Genomic DNA, 27499 nt, shown 5'->3' on the forward strand with positions numbered 1-27499 from the left:
AAAACCAGGCGGGAAATCTGGACAGAGATACAGTGAGAAAGTAGGCAGAGTCGAGGAGATGCCTTGTTAGCTACTGGAGGAGGACATGCCAGAACCATACCAGTATGCCATAGCCTCTTGGCAATATACATAGATTAATAGAAATGGGTTAATTTAAGATATAAGAGTTAGCCAGAAATATGCCTAAGCTATTGGCCATAGAGTGTTGTAATTAGTATAGTTTCTGTGTGATTATTCGGGTCTGAATGGCTGGGAAACTAACGAGCATTTTCTACCTATAGTGTGGGATTTTAGAATGTGTTTGAGTTACCAGTTTGGCTGAAGTTTATGGGATGCCCATTAGAAGACTCCTATAAGATGGAACCAGGACACATGGAGTATGCTAATGATTGTGAAATAGTGAAGTGATCTTTCATTCATTTGACAACCAATTGCATATTGTTTGTGTGCCAGGTGCCAACTAGGCAGAACAGTACAACAGGCAGGAGCATAACTCCCAGGGGGCCTAAACTGGTATATTTAAGTCTTAATTTACTGCTTGATGGCATAATGACTTTGTAACTTTGAAATTTAAGCTTGCTGGTAGGTCTGGACCTGTCTGTGATGATAAAATTACCAAGTCATTGAATTTTATCAACTATTCTAATGTTTATGATCTAAGAAACTATTATAAGAACCTTCAGTTTGGCCAACTGATCTTAAGATATATAGAAAGCTTTTATCATCACTAACAAATAATTTTGTATTTCGTAAGCTGTTTTAGTTGAGGACCTTAGGGTTTGGTTTAACAGTAGAATATGAAGCCCCAGGCTCAATTTTCAGCACCAATAATAAATAAATAAATAAATAATAAAAATAAATAAGTAAAAAAGGTTTTTAGTTGAGATTTTTAAAGATGTAGGATACTTTTTAGCTAGCTTGATTTCTTATGGATACTGCCTAATTTGACTTTAAATTAAATACAAGAGAATATAATTTAGATGAAATATTTTTAATTTTAACTGAACCATGTTAAATTTAAATTCCAAAAGCCCCCCCTCCAGGAGATCACCATCTGAATACTTGCACCCATCGTTGGGGCTAACGGATGGAATGGAAGCATTGGCAGCTTGGGTTTTAGCCTTATGAAGGCAATGCGGAGAAAGGAGTGATCTCTTCTGACAAAGATGCTTATTCCTGTTGATCTCAAACCAGAAAAGGATTAGGAAAGCATGCTAGGTAGACCAAGTAGTTTTCACTGCTTCTCACAGGCTGGGGAGACTTTTACTGAAGAGCTAAGTCACAAGTATGATCTCACAGAAGCTGGTTATTAATGTGGGGAAATGGGGGTGTAAATATTTTACATCTCACTTTTTAAGCAGGGATACTTGTACATGTCTGGATACTTGTACTGATCCCATAACTACTCTCTAGTACCCTGCTTAAAGATTACTGCAAGCGTTCACTTCTCTACTGTTGAACAGTGTAGTTCAGACTCTGTCGCAGGGTGGAGAGTGTGAGGACTGGGCTTGGTTTGGGGAGCAGGGAAAGCTTGGTCCTGTTGCCTAGCCTCGATTAGGGTTTATCCTTTGGTGCTGTCCACTCTCCTCTATAACCACGCTGTGCCATGACTGTGAAGCTATGGCATGATAGATGCATTACGAGGTGTTCATTTCGGAGGGTATCAGTTGAGCTGTGAGTTCACTTGATGAAATCAGACTCATTTTCTTCAGAGACTTTGGGAGTAGTTAGCCTAGTGCTGGGTTTAAACTTTGGCTTTCTATTTGTGTCACCCCAGGCAGAGATACAGTTTGTCTTTCCTTCCTTCCTTCCTTCCTTCCTTCCTTCCTTCCTTCCTTCCTTCCTTCCTTCCTTCCTTCCTTCCTTCCTTCCTTCCTTCTCTTTTTTTTTTCTTCGACATGGTTTCTGTGTGTAACTTTGGAGCCTGTCCTGAACTCACCCTGTAGACCAGGCTGGCCTCGAACTCAAGAGATCTGCCTGCCTCTGCCTCCTGAGTGCTGGAATTAAAGGTGTGCACCACCACTACCTGGTGAGGTACAGTGTTTCTTAATCTGCTTCCTCATTCCTTAGTCAATAGTGACTACTCATTTTTATTGTAGGTGACTGCAGCAAAATTTAAAGTGAGATACTTGGAAAGCGTTCCATAAAATTTCAAGGGCTACTTAAATGCCACATATCCCTGTAAACTGATTGGAGTCATTGAACATGTTGTCATTTAGGGACTAGCATGTTTCAGATTTCAGAGTTTTTAAATTTTGAAATACTTGCATAGGGGGAAGCTCACCAAATCCACCTGGACCGGGTCTGAATGAGCATGTGATCAAACCGGACTCTCTGATTGTGGCTGACCATGAGGGCTGACTGAGAAGCCATTGATAAAGGCACTGGGACTTGTTTTTATGGCATGTTCTGGCTTTTTGGGACCCTAGTCAATATGGATGCACAGCTCCGTAGACCTGGATGTTGGGGGGAGGGCCTTGGACTTCTCACAGGGCAGGGTTCCCTGCCCTCTCTCAAGCAGGGAAGGAGAGGGAGGAGGGGGTGTGGGAGAGCCGGAGAGGATTGGGAGGAGGGGAGGAAGTGTAAATAATTGAATGGAAAAATAAAATAAAAAAAGCAAAAAATTTAATTAAAAAATACTTGCGTAGGTTTTATCAGCTGAGTGTCTCGGATCCAAAACTCCAAATCCTGTGTCTTTTTGTGTACCTTACCTGTGCCTACAAAGCTATCACAGAGTTTGGGAGTTCTGTGGGGATGGAATCTTGTCTGTATTGTACTCAACATCTATGTTATTTCCTTTCTAAGTTTAAAAACTTTCTATAATTTTTATTTTTTCTATTCCCATTTATTTTTCTTAGGGATTTTATTAACCCTCCCCCATTTTTGAAAATATGGGATGGGCAGAGTGCAGTACCTTGCTCTGTAGCTAGATGGAAATCAGCTCTTTGGGGTCTGGTTTCTGGAAGTAATGGAGGAACAGATCAACAATGGGCTCTACCCACAATAGCCATGAATTTGGTCTGATGCAAAACTGTAAACTCATTAAAATATAATCAAATTTTGTCTTCTAACTCAATCACACTGTTCTCCAATGTGAACATTGTAGATGACATTGGTGGGCTGCAATGTCGAAGGTTATATCTTCTACACAGTGATGTACCTCAAGGCTTACTACTGAGACTTTTTTTTTTTTTTTTTTTTTTGCTGGCTAGGCAGTGGACATGAAGCTCTACATGGAAGGAATCCAGACTGCAGGCTTTTTACAGTGGTAGCTGTTTATGTTTGTGAGTGTAAGTCAGTGTTCTTACAGTGACATGAGATACGTAAGCCTTTATCGTTTCTGATGATACTTTCCGATGATACTTCTTCCTTGGGGGCTAAATACAACCTTCCAACTAAATTGTCTGGAAGAATGATTTGACCTTGTACGTGTTCTACTAGGTAAAGGGCAGGCTGACCAACTTTGAATTTTTTTTTCAGTTGCAAAGTAGATTATATTATTTACTTTGCAGAATTGTTTTTAGGATGGAAAATAATACATGCAGTATATGTGACACATTATTATTTTTGCCTTATGTTTATTGTGTAACTATTTTATACCATCTGACAGTAGTTCTCTGGTATGGTCTGAGTGTTTCAGATATTAGTTGTGGGTTTCAGTAATTGTTTACAAACTAAATTTAAGTTGTACTTTTCTTTTGTAGATTTCTGAGGATGAAGGCCCATTTTGGTTGTTGAATTATGTAGAGTAATTTGTGTGCCAGCTGTCACAACTGCATCATTGAAAAAGAGGTAATTTCAAATTTAAAAGTGGCTGTTTATCTTTTAATTTTATCTGGGTTGCATTTATGTCCTTAACATAGATGTTAATAGTCCTTTTAGACTAAATTGGACATCCACACTATAAAACATAGCTATTATGTTCATTAATTGTGTGCATGTGTATGTGTGTGGGTATGTGTACATGTATGTGTGCAGTGTGTGCAAGGGCCAGAAGACAGCATCCGGTGTTGTTTCTCAGCACCGCCAACTTTTTCCTTTGAGACAAGAGCTCTCCTGTCCTGGACCTCTCTAAGCTGGTTGGGTTGGCTGGCTAGTGAGCCCCAGGGATCCCCTGTCTGCCTCTGCTGCTCTGTGATTACCAGCATATGCTACCTCGCCTAGCTTTTTAAATGTGGGTTCTGGGGAGCAAACTTAAGTTCTTCTCTTTGCAAGGTAAGCATTTTGCTGATAGATATTCCCTAGCCCTACATATTAATTCTTTATTGGAGATTATTTTTTTGTTTTCTACTATTAAAAAAAATGTTAGTAATGTAGTTTATACTGTGATCACCTCTGTGCTATGTGGTACAGATAGTGAACTGTATCAGTAGGTCCCTTTGGAGCATGAATACTGTAGAATGTGTGCACACATACCTACATGGCGTAACATGTACAACTGGGTGGATGATGTTTACATACATGGTATAGGCTTTTGCTTAGGAGGTCATGATAAATAAACATGATAGTAATTCGAGTACAAACAGGACTCCTGCATGGAGCTGCATGCTGCTGGCGGTACATAGCCCCTGTTTTACAGAGAACCTTTTATGTAAGTAAAATACTGAGGAAAAGTTTAGTGTAGTAAATGTATAAGCTTGTAACATAGTTCAGGAATCCTGTACTGTACATAGCTGTATCATAGGCGACTGGCAGTGCACACATGTTTATACATCAGCACAGACTCGCAGACGTACAGGGCACTGCTGCAGCATCCTGTTGAACCACTAGTCATAGGAAGTTTGAGCTCTGTTGTCATGGGACCAATGTGACTATGTGGGCAGTTGTTGACTAAAACATAATTTTGTGCACTTTAACAGAACACTGAGCTCTTTGGCATCATCTCAGTGAGGATTTTAGTGCTTGCCGAGGAGAAAATGAGCTTGCTAGAAATTATGTGCAGTGGTAAATTTATGTTTTATTTAGATAACTTTGGCATCTGTTAAACATTTAATTTACCTTAGTACATTTCTTAGACTTTGTTTAGTTCTATGTTTCTCTTTTCTTTCCTTCCCTTCCCTTCCCTTCCCTTCCCTTCCCTTCCCTTCCCTTCCCTTCCCTTCCCTTCCCTCCCCTCCTCTCCCCTTCCCTTCCCTCCCCTCTCTCTCTCCCCTCCCTCCCCTCCCTCCCTCCTCTCTCTCTTCTCTCTCTCTCTCTCTCTCTCTCTCTCTCTCTCTCTCTCTCTCTCTCGTTCTTTCTTTCTTTTTCTTTTTTGAGACAGGGTCTCACTTTATAAAGTATAGACAGCAATTGAATTTGAGTGATCCCCCTACCTCAGCTTTCTGAGTTCTAGGATTTCAGGTGTGAGCCTACTATATCTGGCTTTAGATCTCTTGTTTGTTTGTTTGTTTGTTTGAGACAGTGTTTCTCTGTGCAGCCCTGGCTGTCCTGGAATTTACTCTGTATGCCAGGCTGGCCTCAAACTCAGAGATCTGCCTGCCTCTGCAGATCCCAAGTACTGGCATTAAAGGTGTGCACCACTATCACCTGACTTAGATTTTTGTTTTGTACTTAGTATGGTGATAGCAAATGCAATTTGTAGTAGACCATCAATGATTTGACTCTTGGTGTAAAAGGAATGAGGGGTTCTGTTTTTCTGGGAGCATATTTGGTACTAGGATCATTTGGTAATTCTGAAGATTAAAAATGAGAAAAAAATTAGGATTAAATTATTTTCAGTAGGTTGGTTGTTTGATACCTATGAGCTCAGTGCCTGGGAAAGTGAGGCAGGCGAGAGTGCTAGATTTTAGAAATACACATATTGAGACAATGTTGTGGTTGTGAAGGTTTCTTTCTTTAGCTCCATAAAGTTGGTTCAAAATAACACATCTTGCAGTCTCAGTAAAAGTACAGAAGTGGCAATATGTGTCCAGTGTATAGGATCTACTTGAAACTAGTGTTCTGTTACCATTTTGTATTAATTATTCATCTCTTTCTGTGATGTCATGAGCAACTCAACTTATGTAACAAGAATGTAATTTATAGAGACAAAAATCATGGTGAAGAAGCATGGTAGCAGCTTGACATGGCAGCTGGAGTGGGAACCTGAGTGTAGCAAGCTTTCTTGTGGGACTGTCTTTGGATTGCCAGCCTCCAAATAAGAACAAGACTTCTTATTAATTATGAAAGCTTAGCCTTGAGTTTAGGCTTGTCCCCAACTAGTTCTTATAACTCAAATTTACGTGCTTCTGTTAACTTATATTCTGTCATGCGGCTTTCACCTTTCCTCAGTACAGCATGCCCGACTTGCTCCGAGTCTGCTGGTGGAATCCCTGTGCCTAGATTCCTCCCTCTCACTTCCTCTCTATGCCTACAAGTTCCGCCTATTCTCTCTTGCCTAGCAATTGGCCATTCTGCTCTTTATTCAACCAATCACAGTGACACAGTGTCAATAATATCAACATTTCCCCCACCTTGTCTAAATAAAAAGGAAAAGGTTTTAACTCTAACATAGTAAGACTGTATACAGTAAGAACAATTATCAAGTAATGATTACGTTGACAATGTCCAGTCTGTTTATAGTTGGCAAATTTGGAGAAATTACTCTATTATTTATCCTATTTTGATGAATCCAAAGTTTTATTACTAAGCCACTTTTATCATAACTTTTAAAAAATATTTATTATGTATACAGTATTCTGCCTGCATGTGACCCTGCAGGCTAGAAGATGGTGCCAGATTTCATTACAGGTGATGTGAGCCACCATGTGGTTTCTGGGATCCGAACTCAGGACCTCTGTAAGAGCAAACAGTGTTCTTAACCTCTGAGCCATCTCTCCAACCCCAATCATAATTTGTATTACCATCCTAATCTTTTTATTCCTTAAAGCATTTTATTAGATAAATGACTTAAGCTTTTATGTTTCTCGTATACTTATATATATTACCTCTCTTTTGTGAATTATTCTTCTGAATTTGGTAATAAGGAAAATTGTAATTATAACCATCTAATCTTCAACTCCATCAGAGATCTGAGAAGGATATATTACCTGAGTAAACAGGAAGTGTAGAACAAGCAACTTCCAAAACTATAGAAAAGACAGAAAAAGCTGGCTGCCTGGACAGTCACACAAGGTTCTTCTGCAACATTGGGGCATTCATCCTCATCTTGCAGACCTAGAATATCTGACAGACATTTTATGAAGTAAGAATTTCGAAGGACTGTCCTACCTTGTCTTAGCAAAGTTTGGCAGTTGCCTTCTTTTGTGTCCTGTTTATCCAGTTAGACAGCAATTGTCAGCAGTTAAGGAAAGGGAATTTTCTTGCCCAATGACTAACTTTGTCACAGTGAGAGCAAACTCTGTGTAAGTTCTTCAGTGCCCATCATGCTTTTTTGAAGTAAATTGGCACTACCAGGAGCAGACATATCTCACTCTCATAAAAAGCCTTATGTTATTAAAACATCTTAAATGCCATATTCTATATGTCTTTTAAGAGTTTAAAGGCACCTGTTCTCTGTTTGACTTTGAAAACTTACCTCACACAACTACAAGTTTGATTGTGTCAGATTGTAAATGGAAACTATGTTACAGTAAAATAACCTTAAGTTTGTATTAATATACAAAAAATCCATGCCAATATTTGAGATTAGTAGCTGCTTTTTGTTTTTTAGTTTAAAAGTAGATTCAAGAATCTTCCTTTTTATCCTATCACTCTTTTACTCCCCAGCCCCACTTTTAGATGAGATCCCTGAGTCTATTTTCCTTTGCTTAGTTTCCCCTTGACCATGACCAGTAACAACTTGTGACCAGCCTCCCAAATGCTGATAAAAATCCATAACCTGCCAAATGACCAAAGCTATTCACCTCACTTCTTGTGTTCTGTTTTCTAGACTGCTTCCTGTTGTCTGGGGTTGATGACATCTTTAGGGGACCCTGAGAAAATTGAATAATGGTCAAGTTCTGGGAGAGCTATCTGTATTATTTTTTGTTTAGTCTTAGTGTGATGGGAAAATGTAGAAGGCCTTGCTTCTTTGGAGAAATAGAATCCCAGTCGGCCTGTGCTTTATCTTGCTCATGACCACCCTGCACTGTTTGTCAAGTGATACAGGTAGATTGATTGGCTGTATAGGTTTGCGCCATCAGGATGTAAAAGGAGGAGATGGGGACAATTTTGGGGGGTCATTTTCTTTAGGGAAAAATTATTTTTCCTAGATGTCTTCTTTTCCCTTTTCTGTTTGGCTGAGAAATGACTAGAACTGAAGCATCAGCTTTTGATCCAGAGATGGACACTGCATGATGAAGGCAGAGTCAACTGAAGTCTGTTTCTTTGAGCACAGTGCTGTGTTCACCTCAGGTCACCTAGTACCTTTCAACTGTTACATGAGGGACAATAAACTTTTACTTAAGCTTTCAAATTTACTTCCCGTTATAGTTGATTTCTGACTTAGTGGGTTAAAACCACATACGAAGACTAGAGATGATAATTAAGTGCCGACTCCCTCATAGGCACTTCTAGGTGCTGTCTACGTGCATGATTGCTCGCTTTCTACTTAGTGTGAGTGAATACAGTGCTGAGTACAAAGGTCATGAAGATGGTCTGATGCTAGTTGATTTAAGAAGAATGAAAACCAAGATTTCTTAAAATTATGAAAACAATTTAAAATAATTAGCACTAACCAGTTAGAGAAGAAAAAACTTATAGTGCCAGTCTGAATAGTAACCAAAAATATAACTGAACTAGAGTAAAATGGATTGACAAGGAAATATAAGAAACACAGTTTATAATCAAGACAAGAATATAAACCTGGGCGGTGGTGGCTTTAATTCCAGCACTTAGAAGGCAGAGGCAGGCAGATCTCTCTGAATTGAGGCCAGCCTAGACTACAGTGTGAGTTTCAGGACAGACTCCAAAGCTACACAGGAAAAACCTGTCTCAAAAAACCAAAACCAGAAAAAAAAAGTATATAAAACATGTGACATACCTAGGTATAGGTATGTGCTCCCCATGCCCAGCCTGAATTGTTTTTTGTACTGTGAGCTTTTGACAGATTGTTTATCTCTCAAATCAATTTGTAGCTATATGCATAACAACATTATGATTGTTATGTAAAAGAAGGTGCCTTTGATTGGTAGCTGGAAAAACAAATGCTTAGAGCAGACTATCATTAGCCTTAAAATGGAAGAAGATCAGACAGTACTGCAGTATAAATTGAAGGTTGACAATATTTACTAAGTGAAATACCAGTCGTTAAAGTCAGATACTGTATGCGTTTGCTGTCTGATTCAAACTCAGGAAGACAGACAGGAGAATGGTGGTTGGCGGTCCTGGGAGGAGAGAGGTTTAATGGGTATGGAGTTTCAGTTTCGCAAGACAAAAATCCTAGAGATTTTGTATAACAACGTGGATGTGCTCCACATGACTAAACTTGAAAAGGGTTAAGAGAATATATTTTATGTTTATTTTACCACAAAAGAAAATTAAGAAAAATCAATTCAAAGACAAACAGATGCAGCTGATTTTTCCCCCAGGGGTTTTGCCATCAAGGGATGGAAAAGGCTGGAAGGCTGAGTCTTTTCCTAGGAATGTGCTATCTCATTTCTTAAATATTTAAATTTAAGACTATCCAGCTGCTTAGTACTAAAGAGGAAAACAGTCATTTGGGTAATTATTGTGTATTTTAAAAATAGATGTAAAACTTTTTATTCCTATATAAGACTTTTCTTTGAAATCCTGTTTGTTATTTATTTGTACTGACTGAAGTTTTGTGTGCTATACTTAAATCATGTAAGGTAGAGAGTGTAAGCAGATTGAACTGGCAATATTCAAAGGAAGTTAATGTGTGGTGGTGTGGAGATGATATTCACACAGTGAAGAGGCCTGAGCAGATGTAGATTTTCCTAAGAGTAAAGAGGCAAACTGCTGAAGAGGATTTCTGTGTATTTCTTGGAGTGAAAAAGTTACTTGGTAAAAGAAGGCAGCATTAGGTGAAGTCTGGTACAGAAGGCAGCATTAGGTGAAGTCTGGTACAGAAGGCAGCATTAGGTGAAGTTTGCACATGGAAGGCAGTTTTAGGTGACGTTTGGTACAGAAGTTTTCACATGGAAGGCAGTACTACTTACACTAGGGTATCATGTACACATTCATTCATTATGAACTGGGCTGGGACACGAGTGAAGGAAATGTGATGAAATCCTGGCTCTTCCCTGTTATCAGCCACCTTCTTGGGCTCGCACTAAATGGCTTTGGCACAATCTTAGGTAAGCATGCACACGACTATACCATTTAGTTAAATATGTACATATACACAAAATATTTTAACTGCATTATTTATAAATATAAGCATCAGCAGAGTACCAATCTTCAGCAGACATTTATAAATAAAATAAGATTTGATCTTACTTGGCATGTGACATCATTGCATTGCACAGTGCCAGTAATGAAAGATATTATTAATAATTATTTAAATGACCAAGTAAATGTGTGCTGGTTGATGAAGTGAGATAAATAGCACTTTATCTGTAAAGCTTTTATGAACATGTTTTATTTGCTTTCTCTACACATTTGACCATTTAAAAAAGTCTATAAGCATTATCTTAAGTAGTTTAAAATATTTTCTAACAGTAAATAATTAGTTGTGTACATAGGGCCTGGTGATGCACTCCTGTAATCTCAGTGCTCAGGAGACCGAGGCAGAAGGATTATGAGTTTGAAGTCAGCTGCTGCATAGTGACACCATGTCCCGGAACAAATGAAGAGGGACTTAACGAGCATTTCTATTGTGCTTCCTGTGCATCTGTTTTACACTCAAAATAATTACTATAAAGAACTGCGAGGCGGTTACTGTTTTTGCCATTTCCTTACATAACGGATCTGAGCATAAAGATGGTAACAGGTGGCCGTGTTCTAAAGTTCATGTCCTTAGCTGCTGTGCACGGCAGACACCCCCTTACAGCAAACTCAGCTCTAGACAGAATTCCCATGACCAGAAGACTCCAGTCCTGTTCTTTCTAGCAGTGACATTTACAGACTATTTTATGGGAGTGCTGTTTGAATTCTAAGTAGTATAAACCCGCTTGATATTTGTATATTAATGATAAAATTGATGATAGTCAAAACTGACATTATTTTAAAATGTAATAGTGTGGAGCTGGAGAGATGACTCAGTAATGGCACTTGTCACCGAAGCAAAGGACATGAGTTCAGATCCCCAAACTTATGTAAAAAACATGGATATGGTCACATGTGGGCCCTTAACTCCAGTACTGTTGGGGGCAGAGACAAGAGAATTGCTGGGGCTTGCTGGGTGCCAGCCTCACGCCAGGTTCAGTGAGAAACTCTGTTTCAAAGGAATATAATAGAAGCTGCAAAGATGGCTCAGAGGTTAGGTGAGCTTGCTGTCCTTCCCATAGGACCTGAGTTCAATTCCCAGCACCCACTCTGGACAGCTGCCTGAACTCTAGCTTCAGGGATCCAGTGTCCTCCCCTGGTCTCCATAGCATGTACACACACACACACACACACACACACACACACACACACACAAATAAAAATAAATTTAAAACCTCAGATTTCAAAGGAATAAGATAGATAGAGCAGGACTCTTATCATTCTCTGACCTCCACGTGTATATGTGTGTGGGATATATGGCTCCTGAGTGCTCGAACTTTGAGTTGTCAGTAAAGTGTTCTTGGTGTCTTAAGTATGTTTTTAGTAGCAGAGGAAGAAGGGAGTTAGAATTCAGGAGGGTTGGCATTTTTAGGCACATTATTAGTTTTTGACGTTCATTTTGACAAGAAAATGTAGAGTCAAGCAATGCCTTTACTCTACCTAATCATACTGTATTAGAGGACATGGAGTGGTTTTGCTTTTTGCCCATTTCTGTGGCTCAAGAAAGAAGTCTGCAATTTCAAACTGCACTTGAGTTTGAGCTTGGCACCATTACCCACTTAGGCTCACATTTATTTGTTCTTATTTGAGCTCTCCTTTGGTATCTTCTGAGATATTTCTTGATACTTTGCTCAAAGTCTTTAGGAAGCCTAAGGAGGAAAGTGATGCTAAGATCAGAGAGATCTGTGAAACCAACTGCCATGTTTAAAACCCAGTGTGGCAGTTGTGTGCTGTCAACTCCAGCAGCTGAAGTGTGGGCGGCACTGTGCCCCCTCCACTGTAACTGGTTTGCAGCGAGCTACAAGTACTTTAAAAAGATTTGGTTATTTTTTGTAGGTGATGTGTGTGTGGCACTGTGAGTTTATATGTATTGTGTGTGTTCAAGAGCCTGTGGAGGCCAAAAGAGGGTGCTGAGGTGCAGGTAGTTGAGAGCCACCATCTGATTGTGGGACTCAGTAGGTCCTCGCAGAAGCCGTGAGGACACTGAAGCACGGAGCCATCTCCAGCCCCAAGCACTTTGTTTCCCTCCTATCTTCCTCCCACATTCACTTCTCCTTCCACAAATAAAGAGCCTGTGAGCAGCTGTTTTGTGCTAATGATTAAAAACAGTAATGGATACTGGCAGGGTTTGTGTATATTTATATTTTCCAAGGTGTATTCCATGTTAACATAGAATAACACATTTGCTTTAAAGGACTTTTACTTCTCTGTTGGTATTAATAATAGCATGATAAACCACTTTGATTTTAACTAATTGGGGAATCTGTGTAAATCTAAGGTGTTAAAACAAAACAGTCTTCTAAGGAAATGTGGTTTCGTCGCTGTGCACACTGCATTTGAAAACCACACGAATTTAGTGACTCCCGTGGAAGATGGGTAGGCTCCGTGAGAGCAACAGCACTTACCCCTAGCTCACGTGGCAGTGATGGAGACCACTTAAGCAATTCTCTTTAAAGTTTAGCTTGCATTTTCTTTGTGGCAGAGTCAGTCTTTAGCCCCATTCTCAAACTGTGGACTGAATTTGGAGCCTTCTGTATACTGGGCAGGCTCTACCCTGAGCCTTACCCCTTCCCACCGCCACTTTTGAAGACATTTGAGACAGACTCTTGCCTTCTTCAGGTTAGGCTTGAGTTTGTTATGTAGCTTACAAAGCCCTTGAATGTGTTATCCTCTTACCTCATATTTCTGTGTAGCTAGGATTACAGGTCTGTGTCTCCAGGCTTGGCAATTGTAAATTTTTAATATGGTCCATCTTTTAATTTCTTCAAAATCTGTGCCCTGAGACCAGAATGAAACATGGAAACAATAATGGGAGAGCCTCTAAACGAAGAAGGGCAGAAGTCAAACAAAAGCCAAACCCTTTGAGCAGTGTAATTTCTCAGAATCTTAGGAAACAACCTTCCTCAAGACCCAGTAATACCACTTTTGGGTAAATATCCAAAGGATGCTCAATTGTGCCACAAGGACATGTGCTCAACTATGTTCATAACAGCATTGTTTGTCATAGCAAGAACCTGGAAACAACCTAAATGTTCCTCTACTCAAGAATGGATAAGGAAAATTTGGTACATTTACACAATGGAGTACTATACGGCAGAAAAAATTAATGACATCTTAAATTTTGCAGGAAAATGGATGGAGCTAGAAAACATTATTATGAGTGAGGTAACCCAGACACAGAAAGACAATTATCACATGTACTCACTCATAAGTGGTTTTTAAACATAAAACAAAGAAAACCAGCCTACAAAATCTCAATCCCAGAGAATTTAGACAACAGTGAGGACACTAAGAGAGACTTACATAGATCTAGTCTACATGGGAAGTAGAAAGTAGAAAAAGAAAAGATCTTCTGAGTAAACTGGAACATGGCGACCTTGAGGGAGGGTTGAAAGGGGGGGAGGGGAAGGCAGGGAGAGGAGCAAAGAAAAATGTAGAGCTCAATAAAAATCAATTAAAAAAAGAAAGAAAATAAAAAAATAAAGTAGCAAGCAAGAACTGAAGACTATCTCAGCAAAAATAAATGATTAATAATTGATAAACAAAATGGACAGCATCTACACTTTGGGTTCTGGGAAAGTTCATATTGAAGGCCCCAAAGGGCAAAATCAAAATGGCCCTCACAGGACAGTAAAGGGAAGAATGAAAGATCAGAAACAGAGGTTGTGTTGACAATGGCGGTTGCCTCACCTAGCATTGATGTGAGGGAGGCCAGGGGCCAACGCAGCTCCATTTAGTGTGAAGAGGAAGAGCTTAGCAAGACTAGACAAAGGAGTCATGGAGGGTGTCCACTGATGCACTGGCTTCCCGAGATGTGGCATGCACTGAGAAGGCCCACGAACAACCCTTTAAGAGCCATCTTCCTAGATGTGTGAACCTGTAGAGATGCCCTAAATAGCTTATTCTCCTTTGCAATTTTAAAATAACAATTACTTTATTTCCTAAAATCCCATCATAGTTCTTGCCGATTTTGGATAATACTGATGAACTGGTATTCATTCTCCTACCCCTAACTGTACTTTCTATTTCATTTTAGGAGAAGGAGCAGTTAGACCTCCTGACATCACTTCATTTTTATAGGAATGAGGAAATCAAGGTGAAGGTTGTGTTACTTGTGCAAAGAATGAAAGAAAGGGGGCTTTTAAGTGCAGCTTGGAAAGTGGGGGCTTGGTATTTTTATAGGAAAAATACACCTAATTGGGCAGGCTTTTTAAATTAAACTTTCTTATGCTTGATTGCACACTAAAGTATTAAATCTTTCAAGTGTATCTGTATCAGTGCTGGCTAATCTGCCTTTAGGAATGTAATGGGCAGTTGAAATAGCTTTGGTTTTAAGAAAATCCGTGGTGCACTTGACCATTAAAACACATTCCAGCATTTGGTGTTCATTAGTGTTGTAACCGAAACAAAAACATTTTAATGGTTGATCCCAGAGTATTTTGAAGTTAGTATAGCTTTGCTGAGAAGGTATTTAAGTTTTAGTATCAGTTACAAATAGGCTAGGAGCCAACTTTTCAAGCTGTTTCTAAGTAAGACATTGAGTTTTTCTGAATTAAAAAAAAACACATTATATGGCACAGTGCCATGTGGAGGGAACAGAATGGAACAATTATTGTAGGATTTGTCCTGATAATTGTCGTTCTGAGTTAGGCCTTTAAGACACTGTGAAGTGGATTCAGAGTAACTCCTCATGTCAACCCTTGGCTAAATTTAGTTTTCAATCATGAAGGAGAAACTTTGAATATAAAAATAGAACTGGATTTGGACAATAATTAAAATTTCAATTCATTTTAGCGGTTTACTGCTTGCCTAAAACTGGGCTACTTCAACTCTTTTTGAAATTTCAAGAAAATGACTCATTTATCTGTGAGGGTAGGATAATTCCACAGTCTAGTGAGTTACAAGGTAAAATACCCTCTGGAGAGAACTGACAGTCTAATCCCAGTACTTGTGAGGCAGAGTCAAGCAGATCTCTGTGAGCTCAGGACCCGGTCTACAAAGAGAGTTACAAACCAGCCAAGGTATATGATGAGACCCTTGACAAACCAACCAGCCATCACCACACAACAAGAGAGAGAAAACTGGCCTGACGGAGGAGGGCTTAGAAAAGAGGCTGTCATTTTAGAGAACATTCAAAGCCTTCACTTTGCCAAGAAAAGTCTCATTAATATATGCATATTTGGAATAATCCTGTAGTCTGGTTTTCTGCATACAAAAGAAGAACTTGCTAATTATTTCCCTGGGTTTCTTTGTAATCTCTAGGTCTATATTATAGAATTATGCCAACAAAAGTCATTCAATCCAAATAATTTTGCATGGTGTTTAAAATATTCTGGTGATAATTTTTACAATTTTGCCCTTTTTCACCCCTTGGCCTGTTTTGTTTGAAAGTATTGCATTCTTATCCTCTTTTTTATGTTCACTAGTGCAGTTTGTGTATAGCAAACTGCGGGTGTTGGTTAGGAAGAAGGAAGATAGAACTGTCTGGACTCTTTCCGTTGGTCCACACAGCAATGCCCTGAGATAGGTACAGTCAGCTGTGAGTGAGACAGCTGTGCCATGACTGGGCTTCAGTTGTTTCCTGCTGCTATAACAGAACACTCAAGACTAGATCATTTTTAAGGACCAGAATTTATTTAGTTCATAGTTCAGGAGGCTAGAAGTCCACAGTTGAGGAGCCATGTCTTTGGGGACAGGAGCATTGGGGTGGTGAGAATAAGCATCATGAGAGGATTGATCTTGCTTCTATATCATATTCATTCTTGTAGTAACTAACTTATAATACCAAAGTCAGCCCTGCCGTCCAGATCACATCTTGCAGAGTGTCTTAGTTACTTTTCTGTTGCCATGAAGAGACACTGTGACTGAGGCAACTGAGTTCATAGTTATCATGGCGGGTAGCATGGCAGCAGAGACACATGACACTGGAGCAGGAGCGGTAACTGAGTCTTTACATCCAGTCCCTACGCACCAGGCACAGAGAGCTACCTGGGAATAGTGTGGGCTTTTGAAATCTTAAAGCTTGTCCCCAGCGACACATCTCCAGCAGGGTCAACCTCCTAATTCTTCCTGTTGGGGGAGGTCGCTTGTTCATTCCCAGCTCCCAGACTCCCAAAATAATCACACAGAAATCTGTGTTAATTAAAACACTGCTTGGCCTATTTGCTTATACATATTTCTAGCTAGCTCTTACATCCCAAACTAACCCATCTCCATTATTCTGTGCATCACCACGAGGTCGTGGCCTACTGGCAAATTTCAGCGGGCTCTGGCAGAGACATCTTTGTCCTGTGGCAGCTTCTCTCTGACTCCACCTACTCTCTCTCTCTCTCTCTCTCTCTCTCTCTCTCTCTCTCTCTCTCTCTCTCTCTTTCTGTATGTATGTATGTATGTATGTTCCAGCCTGGCTGTATTCTGTTAAGCCATTGGCTGAAAGCAGCTTCTTTATTATTAACCAATGGCAGTAAAACATATTCACAGTATACATCACTATGTATTTATTTTCTCTATAAATAAAAAGGAAGGTTTTAACTTTAACATAGTAAAATTACATATAACAAAACAGGTATCAAGCAGGAATTGCAGTTACAGTATATCTACTTTATTTTTTATAATAACTAAGGAAAACTATAGCTATCTATTCTTCAACTCTGTCAAAGACTCCAGAAGGATATAATAGTACCTAAGTAAACAGGAAGTGCATTGTAAGCAACTTCTAAAACTCTAGGATTGACAGAGACATCTTGCTGTAACATTGCAGGCACCCATCTTCAGCCTACAGGCCCATAGTATCTGGCAGACTATTTCATGAAGTAGGAAACTTCAAAGACAGTTCTGCCTATATTGGCAGTTTGTCAGTCACTTTCTTCTGTGTCCAAGCAGTGTCAGGGGTGGACTACTTCTCATGGTATGGGTCTCAAGCTGGAGCATTCATTGGTTGGCCACTCTCATAATTTCTGTATCACCTTTACCCCAGCATAACTTGTAGGCAAGGCAAATTGTAAGTCTTGCCGGATTGCCTCTTCCAACCTCAGTAGGAGAAGAGGTGCTCAGTCTCACTGCAGCCTGATGTACCGTAGCTGGCCGGTATGCGTGGGAGGCCTTTTCTGAAGAGAAAGGAGAGGTGGATGGGGTGGGGGAGAAGAGAGGAGGTTGAAGGAGGGGCTGGAAGGTGAGAAGGGAGGGAGGGGAAACTGATCGGGTTAAATTAATTAATAAAAATAAATTTAAAAAAGCAATGATATCATTATAGCAGTGAACATATGTAGTGGCAGATCTTTGATTCTAAATGCCACTAACCATATATATGTGAGTATATATGTATTAATATAGGTATGTATAGTGTATGCATATTTACATTTGCTTCTTTTTTTATTCCACCATTAACACTGGTTAATCCATCTTTCCCGTACTGGTTGAAATACCAGCCCCATTGTCTAGTTATGCCTTGCCCCGATTCTATATTTTGCTGCTTCCACTGTACCTGGAAGTGAGGCAGTGTGGTATTTACTTCAGTGAGTAATCACAAGCTGTATGTGAGCAGTGCCAGCCTGGAAGAGTTGAATCAACACGTAAGCCATTTCTGCTGTCACAGAGTAGATGAGTCAAGTTTAAAAATCCTGAGAGTAGATTCCAGCAAGGCCCACCAAGGGGCCACATGTGGAAGTATGAGAAGAGGTTGTCAAGCTGGTCCTGGTGATGCATATTTGTAACTCAGCATTTGGGAGGCTGAAGCAGGAGTTTGTTAGTTCAAGGCTAGTCCGGGTACATAGCCAGGTCTTACCCTCCCAACCCTCTCCACAATGACTTGCCTCCCACTGGAAGCTTAGAACCTACTTTTAAAATGGCTATAGAACAGTGATAGTTTATGTTCACACACGTCAGCTGTGTTAGAAAATGCACTCAAGATTAGATAAAACTTAGCCCTTGAGATTATAGGTATTCTGGATTATAAACTCTGAGAGCAGAGTCCTATGCCTTATTAACTTAACGCTTGTTTATTTTATACCTAGTGCACCAGATACTGAGCATGGGCTGTGATACATCTGCCCTGGGCAGCTCACAGTCTGGTGGGGAAACAGGCATAGAAACAGATAGGCACAAATAATAACCTCCAGTGCGTGTACTGTTCCTCTTCCATGAGGTCAGAGGGCACAGATCCATATACTCACTGAGGCATTTCCTAAATACAGGGATAAGAGGATACTTAAGTGATGTTTTTATCCTAAATTCCCATGAATTGTCTCAAAGTGCTTGTCTGTGTGTCTCCACACACCCCAACCCTGTATACCAACTGCCGGGACAAAATGTGCTTGTCTGTCCCTCTCCATGCACCCCAATCCTGTGTACCAACTGCAGAGATAAAAACTGTTACACCTTTGGGTTGCTTTTCCTCCCCCATGTATCTTCTGCATCTAAAGATGTTGAACCACAGAGCTCACTCATAATCAAGATAACGGTTGTGTGCATCCAGGATGGTGGCAGTGGCAGCACTTGGTTCTAACATCTTTTTCTTTAAGTGGACCTTGTGTTCCATCACTAAAGTTCTTCTAGATTTTATAAGACTAAATTAATGTATTTGAGTTCATCTGTTTTGTGTTTGTTTAACACCTGTGACAAGATAATTTCAGTCATTCGCTTATAAAAGAGAAACACATTATCAGGGCATGCTCCAGCTTTGAAACACAGCTTCTTCATTTTTGCCCATTAGTCATGTGGAAAATATCAATTAGAGAAACTTTGAGAACAGGTACTTGTAAACCTAGTATTCATACAAAAAAATAAAGCCCTTTAAAATAAAAACCATAATGAAGTGCACTCGAACAAATCTGTGTGTCATAAACCTTTCAGGGTCAATGCAGTTGAAGAATGGATCCATGATTTTGGAGCAGGTGGCAGCCTGGCTGGGAAAGGAAGGTGTGGCACTCCCAGTAGGAGCCGGGCCTTCCCCAGCAGCGGGGGGACTGCTGCGGGCCATATTTCTGTGCTCAGCTCTTCACAATCTGATACACTCAGAGGATTTTGAAATTATAGAATTAAAAAAAAACCCATTGAAAGTACCATTTCAGTTGGAAAGCAAATCATGACATTATCTGTGAGTGTAATTTAGAGTCTGGCAGTGTCTACCAAGAAGGATTTGTATCCTAGTATCACCTTCAGTAGAAAACTGCCCTCCAAGGCCATTTTCAGGGTGTCACAGGGGCAGATTGTATAGTAGGCATAACTAATAAAGATTGAGAGACTGGCTTTGTTAACTCCTAACTGTCAAGGGAAACTTATCAGTCTCTTGAGCTGTGACGTGCATAAGACAGGCCCCATAAGGGTTCTGTGAGAGGAAAGTTAATACGAGAGAACGCTGACCGTGTTAGCAGCATGAGAAGCTTGCCTGGCTTGTGCTAGCAGCCAGTCAGCACAAGCAGACATTTCCTCTGTTCTCCTGTGCTCGCTCTCCATCTTCCTTTTCCATCGTCATTTTTTTCTTCTCCTTTAGATGTGTAGATTCCTTTAGCTCTCATATTATTCTTCATTGACTTTTCTTTAGCCTCTTAAACCTGTAGGTTTTTTGTTTGTTTGTTTTGTTTTTGTTTTAGTTAAGGGGGTGGGGAGGACAATCGGTGACTATGAGCTGCCTGACCTGGGTTCTGGGGACTGCATTTGGGTCCTCTGCAAGAAGCAATAGTGCTCTTAACTGCTAAGCTATCACTCCAGCCCCTGACTCACCCTTTTTTCTACTTTATCTGTTGTGTATTATCGTCTTAAATTTTCCAATCTCCAATTTCCATTCCTTTATTGAGTAGGCTCAGTGCCACTCTTTCTCCCTTACTTCATAGGCATACAGCTCTCCATTGGAAACCCTTCACCTGAGATTTTGAAATAGCCTTTGGAGACCTCAGGATCTCTGAAATGGTATGCATATGTATTTTTACAAGAGAGAGGTTTCTCACTTCTAATGCTGTTCAGAACATTTCATGAACTCTATAAGGTTAGGAACTGTGTCTTCCTGGGATGTAATTGCCCTTTCCTCCCAGGTGACTTGCTAGCCTCCTTCCCACTTGCCTTGGTGTGAGGGACCCTCTTCACTGTGTGCTTTGCTGCTGTCTGCACTCAGAGTGTGTGTGAGTTTCCATCACTGTTACCTGGAGCTTTGCCCTCGAACTTGATTAACGTGCTCCACTCTTTGCGCACAGCAGCCTTGCTGTAATTTCTTCACACTTTCAGAGACACAGCTGTGTATATTCCTTAAAAGTTATTTTTCTCAGTTTCAAATTGTGGCAATTTGAATGAGAATGTCACCCATAGGCTCTGGTATTTGGAAACTTGGTTCCTGGTTGGTAGCAGTATTTGGGGGTTTTAGGAAGTGTGGCCTCGGGAAATGTGTCACTAGAGGGAGGCTTTGAGAGTTTAAGGACTCTGTTTCCAGTTCACTCTCCTGGCTTTGTGTTTGTGGTTCAAGATTTGAGCTCTCAGATTCCTGCTCAGGCCACCATGCCTTCATTTCTCTTTCACAGACGCTAAACCTCGGGAACAATAAACCCACATAATCCCTTTCCTTGGTCAGTTGCCTTGGTCATGGTGTTTCATCACAGTGGTAGAAAAGTAACTAATACACCAATATTCCTAGTAAATGGCCAGCTCAGTTTGAAACGTGGCAAATTGTTTTTGTTTTGATTTCCCTTTTCTTATATGTGAAATGTTGTGCCAACTTGGAACCAAAGTGTTCAGTATTTTGGAAGATAATTGTCTAGTGAAAAAAGAATGTTCTGAAGTTAGTTATAAATTCACCAGAAAAAAGATGTACGTTGACAGCATTTTGGATTTCTTTTGCCTTCCTTCAAAGGCTAAAGGCAGCTCCCACCAAACAGTCATGTAGCCTCGCAGTGTACTATTTCTAGCTGGCCAGAGGACCACAGTTGTTTTCTTAACCAAAATCATCATGCACATGAATCATCGTGTCAGCTGGAAGAATTTAGAATTTCCTCCAGGAAAATGAGATAACCAAGCAAGGCATTTTCATGCATCTTAGCGTCTGTGAAAGCCCGAGGAAAAGGAGCCTGCCTCTGAAATCCGTGCTGCTTTCATCTCTGCACTGGTACCCTGGCCTCAGAAATGCACGTGCTTTCAGGGTCCTTTCCTGTGCTTGTAATAATCAGATCAGATGGACAAACACACGTGCTGTGTGTCCTCAGTGATCAGCTCTGGGTTAGTGACCGAACAACATGCTCTGAAATTATTTAACAGAAATGAAAGGAGACTCTGGCATGTGTTAGGCTCTTGGTGCCAAGAGTGAATATAACACACAGGTCCTTGTCCTCCAAAAAAGAGAGTATGTTCACACCTATGTACTGTACTGTACATACACTATCACACTATGTACTGTAATTCCTATGCAAGTGGTCTTAAGTACATCGAAGGGCTGAATAGAGTCTGAGGAGAGAGTAAACTACAGCCACCAAAATAGCTAGCTCCCTTGGGAGAGTGGTAGATTGTAGAATGCCGTATACAAGTAGAGATTTGATAGAAAGACTTTCATTTTCTCACTGTTAATCTGTTTTCCGTATTTTAATAGGGAAATAGACGGCAGGCCTTTATGTTTGGCCACGTAGCAGTGTTGATACAAAAGCTTTTGAACCTTGAAACAAATTTTATTCTAGAAATGAAAATACATGATGATCCATGCAGGAGATGTTGACCACATCTGATAAAGAGGAGTGAGACTGGAGGTTCTGGCTTTTGTTTCCCTGGTGGCAGATCCCTTACTCAGGCTGACATAGAGAACTCCAGTCTGTTTTGGAGACCGCTTTGGGTGTGGGGCTCTAGGAAAGACCGTTCAGACAGTACTTATCTGGTCAAACCCCTCTCTAGAGATGATGAATTGGAGGCCTCTGTGTCCCTCCTTTCAGTTGGTTAGAGGATCATAGAATTGAGCCTAAATATTTTGGTTAAAAAAAATACTCTTATAAGTGGCTAACATTGTGCCTACTTCTAATGCTGTGCTTTGGAACCTCAGTGGTGAGGGGTCATAAAGTATACTTCACTGCTTGGGATAAACAGGACATTGGAGAACAGGAGAGTGGCTTTTCTGGAGCCCTAGTGTGTGTGTGTGTGTGTGTGTGTGTGTGTGTGTGTCTCCGTGTGTGTGTGTGTGTGTGTGTGTGTTTGTGTGTGTGTGTCCTTGTGTCTATGTGTTCATATCCATGTGTCCTAATTCTTGCTTCTTTGTACTAAGTCATTTCTGAGTTCAAGTTTCTGAGACTGGCGCTTGAACTTGTCACCTACTATAAGAAGCCACAGCAAGCGTTCTCACCTGGCCAGCCCTCCTCTCCCTCCCAACATTCTCTGCTGCCCCTAGGCAGATAGGAAATGGGAAAAGATTATGTGACACTTTAGCTATAAGGCTTTTAGAAGCCATTTAAGACCTGTCAAAAATGATAGATTTAAGCAATTAATGTTTCAAGGTCCTCAAAATTATGTTCTTAAATCTACCTAACTGGAAAAATATGTTATCTTCATTAGGAAGACTATATGGAGGTAAGCAACAAGCCACAGTCTTTAGAAAGCAGCACATTTTACCAGTAATGAGCTGTAACCTCTGCGGGGCCAACACGTGGGAGTCATTATGTGCCAGCAGATAGACTGTCACCACACTTCTCAAGTCAGAAGCCAGGTCTTCATTAGAGCAGGGCATTCTGATTCTCACAGTTTACCTTACTTGCTGGCCAACTACTTTCCATACTTAATGAAACTAATTTCAAAAGCAGCTACCTTAATTCTGGAGTGTGAAACGCTTCTTTCTTTTATTTCCAAGCATATTCTTCCTACCTTTAGATTTTTTTTAAATTTAAATTTCACATAATATAAAGATATATTTTGTTCTGAAGGTATGAGATTGCGTGTTCTCCATCTCCAGTCACCACAGAGGGCAGGCCCATCATTCTTCATTTCAGAAAAGATTCCAGCTGCTTGCAAGATGAGAACCAAACAGAACATTGAATATTTTGAAAAATCTGTCCTGGGGGAAAAGGTTTCATGTTCACAAAGATATTAAATTATGTAGTTTGGCCACTCTGGGGTGTGGATATTTTGAATACTATAACTGTCATTTATTTTTTTTATCAAGTTTAAATGGAAAAATTGAAAACTTAATTTTGACACACAGTCCTTTGGCTGCACGGACCTGTGTGCTGCTGAGATCCGCATAGCCATATTCACTTTAGTGGATACGTGCTAGTTCTCAAAATCTCAGCAAATATGTCTGCAGCCAAAAATTCCTCTGTTGAGATTCCTTCCGGCCCAGATGAAACTAATAGTTCCAGGCTGTGCTGCTGTCAGTCACTGTAATCCAGGTATGGCTGCTCACTGTTTTTAATTTTCCTCTTCTGAACTTAAAGGCAGTGTTTGCCCTTTTCCCATGAGAAGTCAGTGCTAATGTGCCTGGGATTCTAGAACTGCAGATAGTTGGTCCTTTGCACATGGACACAATTAGGCTTTGTTTTAGGGCTGTTGTGGATATGGGCTTGATGATGGACGTAATGCAGGGGAAGGCAGCCGTGTTGGGGCATCACGGAAAAATTAAGAACTTTGGAAGTTGATGCCATAGAAAACTATTTCCCGCCTAAAATACTTCTTGGTTACATTTGACGTTTTGAGACAGAATGTGAAATGAGCATTATATTTTTGTTTATTATATTCTTTTCACTAATCACAAGACTTTTAGAAATATTCAAAGTATCATTACCAGTTACCATTCTATTCTGACCAAATTAAAATGGATTTTCTCTTTTTCTCCTCTTCTCCTCTCCCTCCCTATTCCCCTCAATTTTTAAATAAAAATTGCATTCATTTGCCCCCCCCATGTGTGTGTGTGTGTGTGTGTGTGTGTGTGTGTGTGTGTGTGTCAAGGTACACATGTGGAGGTCAGAAAACAGCTTGCAGGATTCGGTTCTCTCCATCTACCCGCCATGAAGGTCTCAGGGACTGAGCTCAGGTCAGCAGGCTTTACCCACTGAGCCTCTGTCTAGCCTTTCTGGTTTTCTTCATAGCAGCCCAGGCTGGCCGTGAATTTGTGACCTTGTTGTCTCTTCTAAGTACTGGGGTTTCAGGCAGTTACCACCATATCCCACATCATTTCATATTTTAGGTTATCTTTGTTAATACTTAAAAACAGCATGATAGACAGTTCTGAGTTTATATCTCAGTTGGCTCTGTGATCTTAGAGCAGTGATGGGCGATGTCTTAGTCTAGGTTTTTAGTTTTTGAGCCAGGTAGTAAATTACAGAGTGGGTAGAAGGAGTAATGATACCGCAGATATGAAGTGTCTGAGGTATGCCTGGTATTCAGAAAGTGGTAGTTATAGTGCTTCATAAATTGCCTGCCTGCCTGCTCATTTATCTTATATTACATTTTTAGTCCTCCCTTTTTTTTTTAAAAAAAAACTAATTTAGTTATCTTCTATTGGAACTTAGAAGTATAAAATATTCAATTTATGGATAAATTTATCAAAAAATAAAATCTTTGCTGGGCGTCTCTCAGGAGGCTTTGAAGACACTTGCCTTTCAGCTTGATGGTGTTTCAGGGTCCTCAGGGCACCATCCCTTTGGGAGACTGGACTTGTCAAAGTAGACACCATGTCCTCAGATACAGCCTGAGAAGGAAGCAAACCACTGGGGCATAGCTGTGTGTATCACTGATCCTCTAGAGGTGTGCTGGACACAAAGGGTAGCGAAGAAAGGGAGAAGCTCCAGGACCAGCGAATGTGGACCAACCTCGAGCTTGCTTTTCTGCTCCTCTTTGAAATCCTACTGAAAAGGACCATACCAAAATGGAGGGATCACAACAGTAGTAAAGACTTGAACAACATTTTGGAAATTAGTGAATAGTGATGAAGTAGGTGTTTGCAGGGTGGAAACAAAGACTGTAATTGAAAGAGAAGCTCTGGAAAGTCACAGCTTCTCGTGCTCCGGGTGTGCATGAGTCACTGAAGTAGGAACAGTCCTTATTCTGAGGGGAGGAGATAACACACACCATACTAATGAAGTGATTTAAATAGTGCTAGTAGATGACAGCGAAGGAGAAAATGGGGTGAGGAGGGTTAGGCATGCTGAGGGGAGGGGAGGGGAGGGGAGGGGACAGGAGGGGAGAGGCTGGTCATGTTTTACAATGAGGTGGCTGAGTAGACTTACTTGCACAGTGACTTGGAAAGTAGGGATTGAGCTAAGCTTTTTGGAGTAGGCTGTTGTAGGTACCGAGATGACTAGTGAAGGCCTGGAGAATGTGGAGACATGTGAGAACCAAGGTTGTGAACATGGTTGGAAAGGAGTAAGAGATAGGGCATGGCTGGAGAGAGAATTAGTTTAGAGGACCCAGGTTCAGTTCCCAGCACTCATGTCAGGTGGCTCACAACCACCTGTAATCCCAGTTCCGGGCGTGGAGGGGGGATCTGACATCTTTGGTTTCTATGAGCGCTAGATACATGTTCACATTATCCCCCTCCAGGTACTATAATTTAAAAAAATAAAGAATGGAGAGCTCAAAGTTAATGAGGGGTGTGAGTAGATGATGAAACCTTTGGCCATTTTAGGGATGTTCTGAGGTAAGTTTGTTGTGGAATATTATTTTAACTTCAGTTATGTGCTGCATTTATTTATGCTGCAGAATATTACTTTAGCTGTGTAAAGATGTGTTACATTTGTTTGTACTGCATTTGTTTAATATGTAAGGGTGTGTGTTTAATTATGTAAAGATGTGCTGCATCTGTTTCACCTTGCCTGCCTAAGGCACCTGATTGGTCTAATATAAAGGTTGAATGGCCAATACCTAGGCAGGAAAGGGATAGGTGGGGCTGTCTGGCAGAGAGAAAAAAAAGGAGAAAGAGAGAGCTGCCCAGAGCCAGAAGCCAGGCAGCTGTCAGCCAGCCAGACATACAGACTGCAAACAAGAAAGAAAAAGTAAAAAGCCCCAAGGCAAAAGGTAGATAAATAGAAACAGGTTAATTTAAGTTAAAAGCCCTAGCCAGAAAAGAGCCTAAGCTAGGCTGAACATTCAAAACTAATAAGAAGTCTCTGTGTCATGACTTGGGAGATGGTTCAAAGAAAAAGCCTGGTGCATGTGTTGGAATAAGATGGTCTACCCAAGGTTTTATCAGGGTCACACAAGGATTTGCATGCTGACCTGTGATGCTCTGCCTGCTTTAATGGTGTGCTCACAGAAGGCTACTGGGCTCAGTAATGCTTCTCACACGCTCCACCCCAAAGAAGGACACACAGGAGAATGGGAAGTGGTTCTTGTATAGACTAGTTAGAAGAAGGTCTATACGCAGTGATTTTGGGATCCCCATTGGCAAAGCTCGTTTGCCTTGTTAGTCTATGTTGATGTCATGCGATGATGCACACAGCGAAGTTTATCTACTGTTCACTTGCTCTCTTGACTTGAGCAGACATGTTTAAACAAAGTCTTTTCTATTAATGAAACCAAAATAGATGAAAAAGGATGTGAAAGGAACAGAATCAGGATCAGAACAAAATACTTTTCAAAACTTGTAACTCCTGAGGTAAGAGGATGAGCAGTGTCCATAGGAGCAGCAGGGCCGTGGATAAATAAAGACTCCTGGGCATTTAAAATGCTACTTATTTGACATTAGGAGGTGAAATAAGACAGCTTTTTGAAGGTACGTTTAAGGGCAAGGAAATGTTGATTAGAGTGGAGGTAGGAGATTCAGGAGAATACTTGGAAAGCTGCTTAACAACTGACTAATAGAAAGATCCTTAGGAAGTTTGAGATGAATGGCTGTTCTTCCAGTCAGCTCTGTGGTCTGTGGTCTGTGGTCTGGACTCCAGCATTTGGAATGGTGAATATTTTTCTGCTCTTGATCACTATTCTGTGCCTAGCACACCATGTGCATAGTAGATTCTTAGATACTTTGACTGAAATTAGCGTCTTCTTTTGTAGAAAAGATACACAATAAATTAAACAGGAGCTAATGAGAAGGAAACATTGTTTTTTCAAAAAAGACAATTTATCATTTTTATTTTTGTCAGTTGGGAATAGTCTTTTGTTTTTGTTTGTTTGTGTGTTTTGAGACAGGGACTAACTGTGTAGCTCTAGCTGTTCTGGAACTCGCTCTGTAGACCAGACT

The 27499-nt window shown here is 40.5% G+C and overlaps 1 protein-coding gene across 1 annotated transcript in view; it reads left to right on the forward strand.

Moving 5' to 3' along the window:
* Disp1 (dispatched RND transporter family member 1) overlaps positions 1 to 27499 on the forward strand; it is a 150104-nt gene that overhangs the window by 14408 nt on the left and 108197 nt on the right. Inside the window, exon 2 of the mRNA XM_048439537.3 lies at positions 3705 to 3792. The gene's annotated coding sequence lies outside the window, so the exon portion shown is untranslated. The remainder of the gene's footprint in view (positions 1 to 3704; positions 3793 to 27499) is intronic.

Source organism: Myodes glareolus, chromosome 5, assembly GCF_982192425.1.
Source record: "Myodes glareolus chromosome 5, mMyoGla1.1, whole genome shotgun sequence".
Taxonomy (NCBI): Eukaryota; Metazoa; Chordata; class Mammalia; order Rodentia; family Cricetidae; genus Myodes; species Myodes glareolus.